Source organism: Schistocerca americana, chromosome 7 (assembly GCF_021461395.2).
Source record: "Schistocerca americana isolate TAMUIC-IGC-003095 chromosome 7, iqSchAmer2.1, whole genome shotgun sequence".
NCBI lineage: Eukaryota > Metazoa > Arthropoda > Insecta > Orthoptera > Acrididae > Schistocerca > Schistocerca americana.
In genome coordinates this window covers 531,990,762-532,004,595 of record NC_060125.1, presented here as the reverse complement: position 1 = coordinate 532,004,595, position 13,834 = coordinate 531,990,762, and the positions used below count along the sequence as shown (strand labels likewise).

General features: G+C 42.2%; 1 long non-coding RNA gene and 1 other non-coding gene across 2 annotated transcripts in view; one reads left to right on the top strand and one right to left on the bottom strand.

The window, feature by feature from the left end:
• LOC124622178 overlaps nt 1-13,834 on the bottom strand; it is a 536,116-nt gene that overhangs the window by 334,952 nt on the left and 187,330 nt on the right. The window lies entirely within an intron of this gene.
• On the top strand, nt 1,405-1,479 carry Trnat-ugu. The gene has a single exon. It is a non-coding gene; the product is annotated as a tRNA-Thr (tRNA).

Here is a 13,834-nt window from a genome sequence, read left to right as displayed (position 1 = left end):
GTGAAGGTATGTTCTTGAAACTTCAATAAAAGCCCGAACCGAGCTACTGAGCGTCTCTCTTGCAGAGTCTTCCATTGGAGTTTATGTATTACCTCTGTAACGTTTTCGCTGTTACTAAATGATCCTGCTCTCCGTTAGATCTTCTCTATCTCTTCCATCAAACCTATGGGTACGGATCCCACACCGGTGAACAGTATTCAAGCAGTGGGCGAACAAGCGTACTGTAACCTACTTCCTTTGTTTTCGGATAGCATTTCCTTAGGATCCTTCCAATGAATCTCAGTCTGGCATCTGCTTTACCAACGATCAACTTTATATGATCATTCCATTTTAAATCACTCCTAATGCCTACTCCCAGATAATTTATGGAATTAACTGCTTCCAATTGCTGAGCTGCTATATTGCAGTTAAATGATAAAGGATATTTCTTTCTGTGTATTCGCAGCACATTACACTTGTCTACAATGAGATTGAATTGCCATTCCCTGCGCCATGCGCCAATTCGTTGCAGATCCTCCTGCATTTCAGTACAATTTTCCATTTTTACAACCTCTCGATATACTACAGCATCATCCGAAAATAACCTCAGCGAACTTCCGATGTTATCCACAAGGTCATTTATATATATTGTGAATAGCAACGGTCCCATGACATTCTCCTGCGGTGCACCTGTAATCACTCTTACTTCAGAAGACTTCTCTCCATTGAGAATGACATGCTGCGTTGTGTTATCTAGGAACTCTTCAATTCAATCACGCAATTGGTCTCATACTCCATATGCTCTTACTTTGTTCATTAAACGACTATGGGGAACTGTATCGAACGCCTTGCGGAAGTCAAGAAACAATGTGATATAAATAGAATCAAATGAACACTGCTGAAAAAATATATAGATTAAAAACTAAGTTTGAGCGGGAGTCGAAGCGCCGCTTCATACACGTTAGTCTTGCGAAGCGCGAACACAAACCGCTTGATCACCATGAACGCCAACACCCAATACCTACGCAGAGATACATCCGTTAGATAATAGACTCGTAACGTCAGTTAACGTGCGGATGACATACGAAAAAGCATCTACGTCATTCAGTTATAAGCTATCATCAACCCAAAGCCGCCACTTGGCGTGGTTCTACTGGAGGGTCTGCAGTTTAACTTGGTCTCCGAACGACAAACGTGGGCAGAGGTGAAATAAGTGATAGGTGAGAGATAAAAAATTGTAAAACTGACTGGGGATCGAACGTGAGGCCTTTGGTTTTGTATACTTATATGGATATGGTGTCTGTTCTATCGGACATGTCCGAAAGAACAGACACTACGAATGCAGTGTGTGGACATACAAGGTGAGAATGTAGGTTTCACGGAAGGCGTGCGCGAGATAGTCCCTGCAGTCACACTATACTCTGTGCCCTCGGTGGCTCAGATGGACAGAGCGTCTGCCATGTAAGCAGGAGATCCCGGGTTCGAGTCCCGGTCGGGGTACACATTTCTACCTGTCCCGTTAATATATGTCAACGCCCGTCAGCAGCTGATGGTATTAATATATAATTCTAATTTCGCTTTGGTTTTGTAGTCTAATCTAAAGAAATGTCGGGGTTAACTCGCGGCGACCGTGTAGGCCAACCTCGTCAGCTGGAGCCACAGAGCTGCCGGTCCGGTGAGCGACTCTGGTCAGCTGGAGCGGCCGCGCTGGACTCCAGTCGGGCAGTCCGTCGCCCTGGCCTGTACCGGCCATCTCCGGCCGTAGGAATGCGAGCCGGGCCGGGCCGTGCGGCGGCGCTGGCTCCTCCAGCGCCCGACCACAGGGTCAGCGCGTAATGAGGCGGAGGGCCGCCAAGGACGACGCCGCCGCACCACCGCCGCTTGTCACTCTGGAATCCCGGCACGCACGTGCGAGCGCCGCTGGCGCTTACACGCAGACGCACACACACACACGAACACACACTCATTTCAGACACAGCGCATGCGCCACTGGAGGGCTGGAACGCCACTCAGGCCGGTCTGCTACTGAGAACTTCACAGTTACGTGCGGCTTCGTTCTACAGCTTAAATAGCGCACCGTGTCTCATCGTGAGAAATGGGCGAAAGGCGGCGAATTAAGGGCTACAGGTTTAATACAATGTTACAGTCTGCTTACTAGAGGTGTACAAACTCTCGTTCCAGCCTGCGTGCCCCTATCTCCGCCGCAACCATTAAAGCAGCTCCACTTGCCACAACGGAAACACAGGGGGTACATGTGTACTGAAGCACAGTGGTCAAAAGTGGACAACTAGGTTTCCAGAAACCCTGGTTAGCTTAACAACAGGATACGGTACCAATCCATCTTGACTACAAAATAGAAATGAACTCCCATGCTTCTTGACAGAGCGTAGGGGAACGGTGCGGGAGACCAGCACTGCCGTACTAGGCAAGGTCCTAATGGAGGTGGTTTGCCGTTGCCTTCCTCCGACCGTAATGTGGATGAAAGATGATGATGATGATGATGATGATGACGACACAACCAGACCCAGTCATCTCGGGGCAGGTGAAAATCCCTGACCTCGCCGGGAATCGAATCCGGGACCCCGTGCTCGGGAAGCGAGAACGCTACCGCGAGACCACGAGCTGCGGACTGACTACACACTAGCCAAGTGTATGTTAATGTAGGTACTTTCACTGCAGCCCTTTATCAAAACGTTTGGAGCAGCAAAATGAGCAAACCAAACTTAAAGGAGACTGAGGAGAAATTAAGAATTGGGTAATGTATACCAGTCACGAAAAAGAGCCCGACTCCAGCAGGAGAAACGTTGTCGTCTGTTTGTGACGCAGCTTCAAATAAATTGGTAGGTGTCTCGCAACACATTGTGTAATAAAGTAATTTGGGAACCTTGAGTTAGTTACCACATGTTTGTAAATTTGCCCAGTAGTTACCTCACTCCATAAATATTTCAAAAATGACAAAGGGTTTGACAGTTGTGTGGAAATGGGTGGTAGGGACTTGAGGCAATTTAGCAGTGTAAAGACTTTCTAAACTTAGAGCGGATATTGGTTTAAACAGGAAAAAAAAAGGCTCAGTAGACATTAAAAACCACATTCTGGTGGTGTGCAACCTATTGCAAAGAAAGCTTAGTATAACAGAAAAGCTTCTTTTTTGAAACATGCACTTTTTATATTAACTTAACAAGGAAAACGAACGTCGTCTTTGCTAAAATGTATTTGAGGAATTTAGAATGAACTATTTTCACTACTTAAAATGAATTCAGCGAAGCCACAATACACATCCTGGAAAAAGTAATTAAAATTGACATAACTGGGCGGAAAGACACTAAGGTTACAAAAGTTGAACTTCTAGAACCTTATTTTAGTTGGCGTTGGAGTGTAATAGAAATCTTCTGGTCTCCTACCCAAAAAAAACCAACCCAACATCTTCTGGTTCGTAGGTTCAACGGATCTAGACCTTCAGAGATAGTTCTGCTTGTACAAAAAACATATGCACTCGTGCTCATAAATTAAGGATAAAGCTGATACATGGTGAAACAACGCTCTGGTGGTCGCTTTGCGGGTTTCAATCATCTCGGGGTGTGACCATAAGGTGCATTTGATCTGCTGTTGTCGCACGGTGGCGCTGGCAGCAAAGGTGTGTTGCTGCATGTCAGAGTACGGTGCAGCGAGTAAGTGTGCAGACTTTTTCAGACGTTCTAATCGTGACTGTGTGTTGAAAATGGCTCAAAGAACACATATTGATGACGTTATGAGAGGTAGAATTCTAGGCGATTGAAGGCTGATCAAACAAAGCCGGTCCTACCACGAAACCTCCGTATACAACAAAGGGTGATCTCACGATTGTGGCAACGATTCCAGCAGACAGGAAACGTATCCAGGCGCTACAGTACGGGACGTCCACAGTGTACAAAACCACAAGAATACCGATATCTCACCATCAGTGCCAGCATACGGCTACCGAGTACTGCAGGTAGTCTTGCTCGGGACCTTACCGCAGCCACTGGAACATTGGTCTCCAGACACACAGTCTACAGACGACTGAACAGACGTGGTTTATTCGCCCGGAGACCTGCAAGGTGCTTTCCACTGACCCCTGTCATAGGAGAGCCCGTAAAGCCTGGTGTCAAGAACGTAGTACATGGTCATTGGAACAATGGTCCCAGGTTATGTTCACGGACGAGTCCAGGTATAGTCTGAACAATGATTCTAGCCCGGGTTTCATCTGGCGTGAACCAGGAACCAGATACCCCTTGGGGTATCCTTCGAATGGGACCTGTATGCAGGTCGTGGTTTGAAGGTGTAGGGTGGGATTATGATTGGTGCACGCACACCCCTGCATGTCTTTGACAGAGGAACTGTACCAGTTCAGGTGTATCGGGACGTCATTTTGCACCAGTATGTCCGCCTTACCAGGGGTGCAGTGGGTCCCATCTTCCTTTTGATGGACGATGACGCACGGCCCCACCGAGCTGCCATCGTGGAGGAGTACCTTGAAACAGAAGATATCAGGCGAATGGAGTGGCCTGTCTGTTTTGCAGACCTAAACCCCATCGAGCACGTTTGGGATGCTCTCGGTCAACGTATCACTGCACTTCTTCAATCCCCTGCGACACTTTTGGAGCTCCGACAGCCACTGGTGCAAGAATGGAAGGCTACATCCCAGCAGCTGCTCGACCACCTGATCCAGAGTATGCCAACCCGTTGTGCGGCCTGTGTACGTGTGCATGGTGATCATATCCCATATTGATGTCGCGATACATGTACAGGAAGCAGTGGAGTTTTGTAGCACATGTCTTTCGGGACGGTTTTCTCACCAATAGCGTGGACTTACAGATCTGTGTCGCGTGTGTTCCCTATGTGCCTATGCTATTAGCGCCAGTTTTGTATAGTGCCACGTTGTGTGGTACCACAACTTGCAGTTATCCTTAATTTATGAGCATGAGTGTATTAGAGGCGACGTATTAAGGTCTAGCCGAAGGAGGGTGAAGTTGCAGCGAAAGCAGTTCATATCGAAGTAAATCAATAAGCCCGAAATACGCCGGAAAGGAAAAAAAAATGACAAATAAAAACCACCATTTTCTGGCCTATAATGACGCTAAATGATATGTATTTCACTGAGTAACACTTAAGAAGAAAAAAAAACTTTTCATCAACTTTTGAACTGTACTTATAACCCTACGATGAAAGAGTACAGAATAAAGTGCCGCGTGACGTAGCACAGCGGGTAGACCGGCAGGCAAGCGAGATTTCTTAGCCAACTTGTGTTGGTCATAGAGTGGCTTGGATGTGAGTAAAGTAGCCAGCCCGTTCTGCTGATAACATGCGACAGATTGCCTGCCTGGCTAACAGAGATTAAAAGCGGAATTTGTACACCTTTGCCGCTTACACCGAGCGTCCAAGCGCCATTTTTTAAATTTCCAGTAAGTACGTAACAAAGCTAGGGTGACGTGCAAAAAATGTTGATGAGCGACACAATTAAACCACTAGTGGGAGATAATCCTTGTATCAGTATGTTTTGAAAAATTGTTGTAGTAAAAGTGACGCACCGCGACGCAGTAATTCGGCTCGCTGGGGAATGCAGTGCGTGGCCGCGGCAGCGCATGTGGCGACGGCAGTGATGCAGTGGGCATACCAGCAACGAACGTCCGGCAGCCATCACCGTCTGTTGAAGAATTAAATTTAACTCTGTACGAGTCAGTCTTAGAGAAAACCATAGGAGATATATAAATGTACAGGCAATAAAACGAGAATTGAAACACACGAAGGATCCGCAGATTAAATTAGGTAAAGGAATTAGACAAGGAGATTCATTAAGTCCACTCCTGTTTAACTTTATAATGGACTACATAACTGATGCCGTAAGAAAGAAACAAGGATATAAAATGAGAAAGAAAGTGGTAAATATTATATGTTATGCTGACAAAGCTGCACTGAAATCAAATATTGAGGATAATCTTCTCCACAAAAGAAAAAGACTGTGGTAAAACACCTGTAATATGTAGATGTAGACAGTGTGTCATTTGAAAAAGTGATGAGATGTTATCGTCTTCTACAAAGACTAAACGATGAAAATCAAAAACCAAAAGACAAAGGCAATAAGGGTAGCCGGATGCATGCAAAAATCTCTGTGGAAAACGACTGAGAGGAAAATAAAAATATATGCAGCAGAAACTAGAACGGAAACGAGAAAAACGAAACAAAAGTTAACGGCAGAGGAAATGAGGGTTGTAAGTCAGATCCAAGCAGTAACCTTGTGGGACAAGAGAATAAATGTACGCCGACCTGGGTGGCCGAGCGGTTCTAAGCGCTACAGTCTGGAACCGCGCGACCGCTCCGGTCGCAGGTTCGAGTCCTGCCTCGGGCATGGATGTGTGTGATATCCTCAGGTTGGTTATGTTTAAGTAGTTCTAAGTTCCAGGGGATTGATGACCTCAGAAGTTAAGTCCCATAGTGCTCAGAGCCATTTGAACCATTTGAATAAATGTATCGACAAGGGAATGGTGAGGAATACATGATATAGATGTACGGATGAAGATATGGAAAAGAAGTTGGAACGATCATGTGGAAAGAATGAATCTCACTAGACTAGATAAAATTAATAAACATGGACGACTGCATCGGAAACGACTATCTGAACGAGCAACCAGCAGATGTGACAGCAGTTGGTCCAGTATATACACGGAGTGAGGTAGACAAAAGGGGAAAGCCTAGTCACCAGCAGAAGAAGAAGAGACAGTCTTTGAACTCTATAACTAGCGGACTGAAGTAATGATTTATGTTGGGTCAAGCCAGTTATTTAAACTAAATAAATCTCAGTATTGCTTAAAACACTTAAAGGACGGATCGACATTTAGAAGGTGTAGTGCTTCTAATGCCTATTCTGTACAATACCCTTGAACTTGTATTATTCGAGAATTACGTCATTTTCATTGGTAGTTAGAGAAGGTATGAGCGATAGAGTTTTTCCTGATGTTTTTTTTAAGGAAGTGAAGAATATTACATCAAATTACAGAGAATCATTTATTCCTTGAAACATATAGATACTCTCTGGACATTAGGCTTTTACGAGGGAACTATGTTGTTTGAAACGCAGTCACATGCACCCATATGGCCACAAATGGACAGTTTTAAACTATTATCTGTTGCTCATATTCGGGTATTTTGAGTATTAGCCCCCTGTTTCATAGACGTTTCTTCTGGGCTAGAACTTTATTATTATTCAAGTGCTCAGGAATGCGAGGCCGCAACAGATAGCAGTCAGACGCAAGTTCCAGATTCAAATGGTTCAAATGGCTCTGAGCACTATGGGACTTAACATTTGAGGTTAACAGTCCCCTAGAACTTAGAACTACCTAAACCCAACTAATCTAAGGACATAACACACATCCATGCCCAAGGCAGGATTCGAACCTGTGACCGTAGCAGCCGCGTGGTTCCAGACTGAAGCGCCTAGAACCGCTCGGTCACGGAGGCTGGCTAAGTTTCCAGATATTCCTCCACCAAATAAGAGAAACGCCACAACAATAAGGGAGAACTGAAGACTACTCAACTGGAGGTTGTGGAACACTTCATATTCCCTTCAGACGTTGTACTTCTGAGGAAGACGTTACATGGAAGATACTGATCTTAACATAAAAAACAGAAGAAGGTGGTAGTTTGCCGCCTGCACTGCCGAAGGCGTTTTGGGGCGATTACGTCTGTATCAGAAAGTTGATACGGTATTTCTTCATTTCAGAAATGCATTTAGTTCGGTACTAAACGAACATTTAAAAAAAAGTGCTATTATGTAGGATATCAAAGAAAATTTATGACTGGATTAAAGCCTGTTTTTAGGGACGACGGTGCATGTTATCTTGGCTGGAGAGTCAAAACATAAGAAAAAGTAACTTCAGGCCCGCCCCAGAGAAATCTGTTGGGACTAGAGATGTGCGAAGTTGATAAATCAGCGATGCTGATTTCATTTTCATCATCGACGTCTTAACCTCGCTGACCCAGAGCAATAGACCCCAAAACATCGATGTTAAATGATGAATCTATAGAATGGCGTAAAAAGTAGCACTCAGATGCATCTAATATTAATAAATAAACGCAGCAATAATTAACATTACATATGGCCCAACTCTTTGCATACAGATTGTAAAAATTACGTTTTCGAGAGAAGCTTCCCTTTCAGTCTATTACACTGTTGACAGAGAGCAAAACCTGCATTTGAGAACAGACTTTCAAAAGCTGACGATGTGGCTATTATACATCTCAGATACTATTTTTTGTAGCTCCATACTATACTTTTAATGGATCTCATTTAAGGGGCTCCGGAACGCCCTATACTTGCAATGTTAAAATAACGCTTATAAATTACATCTTTCCTCACAAAGTATTTGAGGTAGGAAGTTGAACTTTTTACAGATTATTTATTGGAATATGGGCTACAACTTAACACAGGGATTTTACAAAATTTTAGTTCAGTTATTAAAGATGATTTTTTTTCAATTGTAATGAAAATTCACAACATTTTTTTGTAATTTTTTATTTATATATTCAAAAATATACAGTGTTTTGGAAAAAGGCTGTGTTAAATTATGCAGAAGGTACTGTGTAACATCTACTGAAAGTTTGAAACAAATATGTTTGGAAGATCCTTAGAAAACATGTAATTAATACGAGAAAATAAAAGTTTTGGGAATCGAGCGACAAAGATTGGATTAACTTTTTAGTGCATTCCAGGTCCATAGGATGGATTATCTTCATCCTCTGCAAACTCCTCCTCCAGCTTCCTCTTGTTCCTCCTCCTGTTTACTCTTGCTTGTCTTTCTAGACTCTTTACAGCCCTATCTGCAGCCCGAAGGCGTTCCTTGTCTAAAGCAAGCATCGCTCGTTGTTGTGTTCGTAGATTTTGCTACCATTTTCTTCAGTTGCAGTTACTGCAACACTGTTCCAAAAGGTGGTCATGTATGAACACTTATCACATTTCAGTTTTATTTCACTAGCAAGTCCTACGTGCTTTATTATGGAGAGTTCCAGACCAACTTCACTACAATGAATACATCTTACACAGTTTGAAAAAATTCCTTTGAGAACCGACATATCAAATATTTCATTCACATCCGATTCGCCCATAAAACATTCATAGTTTTCACTCATTGAACCAAGCTTCTTCTGTGAAGTATTTTCTTTCCCACTTTGACTGCTATGGGCAGGTGTACTTGAGAGGTTAGGTTCACTCACTTGGTTATCGTCTTTATTGTTTACAGTAATAACACATACCTTTGGCTTTCCAACATTTCTCCTTTTCTTAAAAGCCTTCAGAGGATTTCTAATAACTTTACTTTTACTCATTATTATACTTCAACAAAACAGAGACTCAAGAAACAGAATTAATTACTAATATTTTCGAGATAACGACAGAGTAAATAAACATGAAACAATCGACAATCACACCAGCGATATATATTGAACCATCACAGGTTAGCCACAACACATACTTTATCTCACATCACTAAAATGTACCTGATGAACACGGACGTTAATAATAACACCATTTGACAGCAGTTTAACAGCGCCACAGTGGGTCACGCCCATGTAGAACACATTTCAAAATAAATTTAAAAATAGTTGTAGTCTTCGGAATTTAATAAATTATATATCTATTAAAAGGTAATAGTCTGCAGATTCAGAAAACGCAAAAAAGTAAAAATTGAACTTTTCATGATTTTGAGCCTTTCCGGAGTCCCTTAAGATCTTTCAGTTAGTAACTGAACTGTGATGGCATGTCCGTTTCTGCTCCAGTTCGAAAACTATTATCTTGTGCCATTTTACGTAAATCCAGTTTGGTTGCTCTACTTTCCTGTAATATGTCAACAAGTTGCTCATGCTCACTGACAGTCATTTCAACAGCTGCAGGGGAATCCTTGATAATTTTGACGCCTTCGAACATGAAAAAGCATCTTAGAAACGTATGTTCTCGAATATAGAGTAGACCAACGTTGATACGGCTAATATGTCAACATGTTGCATTGATAGTAAACTCTTTGTGATTTCTGTTATTATGTTACGCTTCCGATTCTCTACAACAGTTTGGCTGCAGGCGAGATATTTTCATATTCAAGATACTAGTTACTGGCATAACTTTATTCCTTGCAATGTACATTTCTACGAAAATTACGCGAGGATCCATTTCTGTTAGCCGCAGAACGTTATAGCCACCTGCCAGATATCCAATATCTACGACTGTTAGCATGGATGGTCCACTAGCATGTGATATTAATGATATTGGACGCAGCTACAAAAATCTTTCAATCATATAGAACGTCGAATTCCATCTGGTGAGCTCTCCTTTAATTAGTTTGAGGAATGGTTGTTTTCGTGGCTGTTGACTTGCTACTACGCTTTGTTTGAACCACGTTACAGTCCTTTAGACAGCAGTAATCAACTGAGGCAGTTTGTCAGTCTTCTCTGTTGATCTTTTTGCTACCATACTGAACATGTTGACAAAATACGGAATGTAACTTTTCCTTCCATATGCTGTTTCTGTGTCTATAACCGCTGAAATGGTACAGTTATGAGACTTTTCAGAAAAAAAATATTCCTTTAAATGAGGAAAAAACTGTTGACACTAGTAACAAGAAATCTGGCTCTTTAGGTAAGATCGAGGGTCGATATTTTGCATTAGACAACGATGTTACGATATTTCTAAAACTTCACACTGACGTTCAATCATACAGAATCGATATTTTGAAAATGCCCACGGTCATCGAACATCCCGAACCGGGAGCCTTGCTGTTTATGTCCTGTATTAGTGAACTGGAAGACAGTATTAATAGTCACATCAGGAACATTGGTTTTGAAGTACTGTCTGTAAACATATGCACAAATTTTTTAGTCTCAAGTTGAGAAGATTTCAAATCAGGACTGGTAACTTGTTTTAAATGCACAGGAATATAAAAATGTGCACTTCACAAAGCGATTCACAGAATCAGTCATTTCACGCAAATATCTGTGTGTAACCATTTGTATGGCTTATTCGTAGATAATCGGTGGTATACTGAGAAACGCAGACAGTGTACAGAGGAGATTGCTTCTAAAGTATACCCTAACGTGTGTGGCCCATGCTGGATATGACTAACAATGAAATTTCAACGTATTATAAGGATGTCTGACATATTGTTAACTTATTATTTGACAGAAGCTGATTGTTATTAAGTATTGATTTAGGTCTAAGTACACACTACTTTATTTTAAATGGGGGTGCAGGATGTGTGGTGAAATAAGTGTCGCTAAGGAGAGGACTGGGGCACGGGAAGTACGTTGTGGAGCAATTGTCTACTCTCAATGTCGATAGGAAGCTTTGTTTTGGTGGTAATGGTGGTATGTTCCTATTGGACCAAACTGCAGCTTTGTTTTCTGAGGAGGAGTTTTAGGTAGCACTCGCGATACACTGAGAACTACTTCATAATTCTGTAAAAAAGGGTTGTTAGCAATTGCCTAATTGACTTAATAGTTCGTAGTTTAGTAAAACAGGTACAAAAATTAAATAGCACTTGCCTTTTGTCATTTAAGAAACAAATTGTTTCAAAGAAAATTCTTGTTCACTCTAAAGGTGAGGTAAGTGATAATGCTGCTAATGTTTAGAGGAGGAAGATCTGGGGGAGGGGCCATGAGCTCATGCTTTATTTGAGTCAGGGGTCCGCCGGCACGGTTGCTCAGCCCTATTTAAAAAAAATAAATAAATAAATAAAAAATAAAAAAAACGGAGTGAATGGATCAACGATGACCTTGAACGGATGTCATAGGACGTCCACCCTGAACAAATGGAACGAACAATAACGAACAAAATGAGATTAAAAAAATGGGGGGGTAATGATGTCTGGAAGTTTGAGAACCACCGCTGTAGACAGTGCTTCGTGGCTAGGGTGAGGTCCCATTACTGAGCTTAAGACTACAGTACGTGTCAAAGAATATGAATACTTTTGACAGCATTGTATACTGTCTAAGCAGAGGAGATGTTTGGAGTCGATGACTGTTTGTACGAGCATGACAGTGCACACTGTAATGAAGCAGCATCTTTGAGACAATGGGTTCTGGGTATTGACATTTCTGAAACGGACTGGCCTGCCCATAGTGGGCACCTGAACGCAATCTAACACCTTTGGGATGAGTTAGAGTGTCAATCTTGTTACAGAACTCAGCGTCCAACTTCGCTACCTCGTCTGATTTCTGCTACTGGAGAAGAATGGGCTCCCATTCCTCCACAGACGTTGAGACACCTCACTGAAACTGTCCCCAGAAGTGAAGAGGAACGCTGCAGGGGGAGGAGTTGTGTAAGCAGATTGCTGACTCTTCACCAGTTGTCTGATCAGACATTTGATCGATTCACGATTCAGCGCGGCAGTACAACGTACGCTGGCTCCAGCGGTTAGATACTAGGATCACGTCACCCTGCTAGGGCTGAATCTCAGAGAGACATTTAGTAAGAATCTGTATATCTTTTGTTCGCGACGCTAGCGTGCAGGACGAATGGTTATTTAAACATAGACGTGTGGGATAATGTTACTAGAAAATAAATGATAAAGAATTTTTCTATCGCCCCAAAAATATATAAATGAGCACACGTAACTTAGATATATTAACATAGGTTTAAAATACACTTTATTTGTATCGTAGTTATCTACATTACTATACGGGCAAAAAGGTAACGGAAGTCCCAATTGCAGGTTGTCTATCTAACGCGTCGAGGAGCAACGAAAATTTAATTTTCGGTACTTCATGTAATTACTGTCCGAATTTAAAAGTCTACTCATTATAAGCTATAATCTTACATCAGAAGTTGAACGCAGTAAGTCAGGTACTAAAGTTAGAAACTGAGTTTACGTCTTGAGGACGCATAACTCATGGCGCACGAATTATCCAGACTATATTCATCCAGTATTTAAGTAGGAGAGCACTTAGCGACTTCCAGCAGACCTTACACGTGATTTGTGACCCCTCTCGAAAATTTCTGTCCCTGACATCCGTAACAAAATAATGAGCCGGCCGCGGTGGTCTAGCGGTTCTAGGCACGCAGTCCGGAACCGCGCGACTGCTACGGTCGCAGGTTCGAATCCTGCCTCGGGCATGGATGTGTGTGATGTCCTTAGGTTAGTTAGGTTTAACTAGTTCTAAGTTCTAGGGGACTGATGACCACAGATGTTAAGTCCCATAGTGCTCAGAGCCATTTGAACCAAAATAATGAAAGGGAAAAAGTTAGTAGTATGCTCCATTGTCGCTCTTCATGCAGCAAAACTTCCGATCAAGCATCACGTTTTATCGTATTATTTACTTAGTACTAACTCTATTAGCAACGCATTTTGCAGCGAATATTCAGTTATAGCCCTGAATGTACTTACGAATTTATGTCACAATACTACACACATAGTTCAGACCATATAACGTCATAAATATTGAGATGCATGAAAAACTAGCTTCTCATAAAATAGAAAGCACATTACCCATACCATAGTCGTCTAATTTTTGATAGTGGCAGCGCTTACCCACTCCCAACAAACTTTGTACATAATTTCAACCGTTTACTAAACTTTTTCTCGCTAACAGCCCCACAAACAAAGAAAATGTTTCCTCGCTTCCTACATTTTCGTTTCCCATAGGTAAAACTTCCGACATTAATAAAACCAACACAGTCAGCGTTTTTCCTCTTCGACCCTAAAGCTTTTACGCTTTTAACGTTAAGTAAAGTGACGTGAAGTGATCAGACGTTTGAAGGTGTTTTTCAGTGCGATAGTTTAAAGGATCAGGAGTGGAGAGGTTACTGGTAGTATATTAACATTGTGGGTATAGGCGAAAGGCGCACATGTCCCACGGT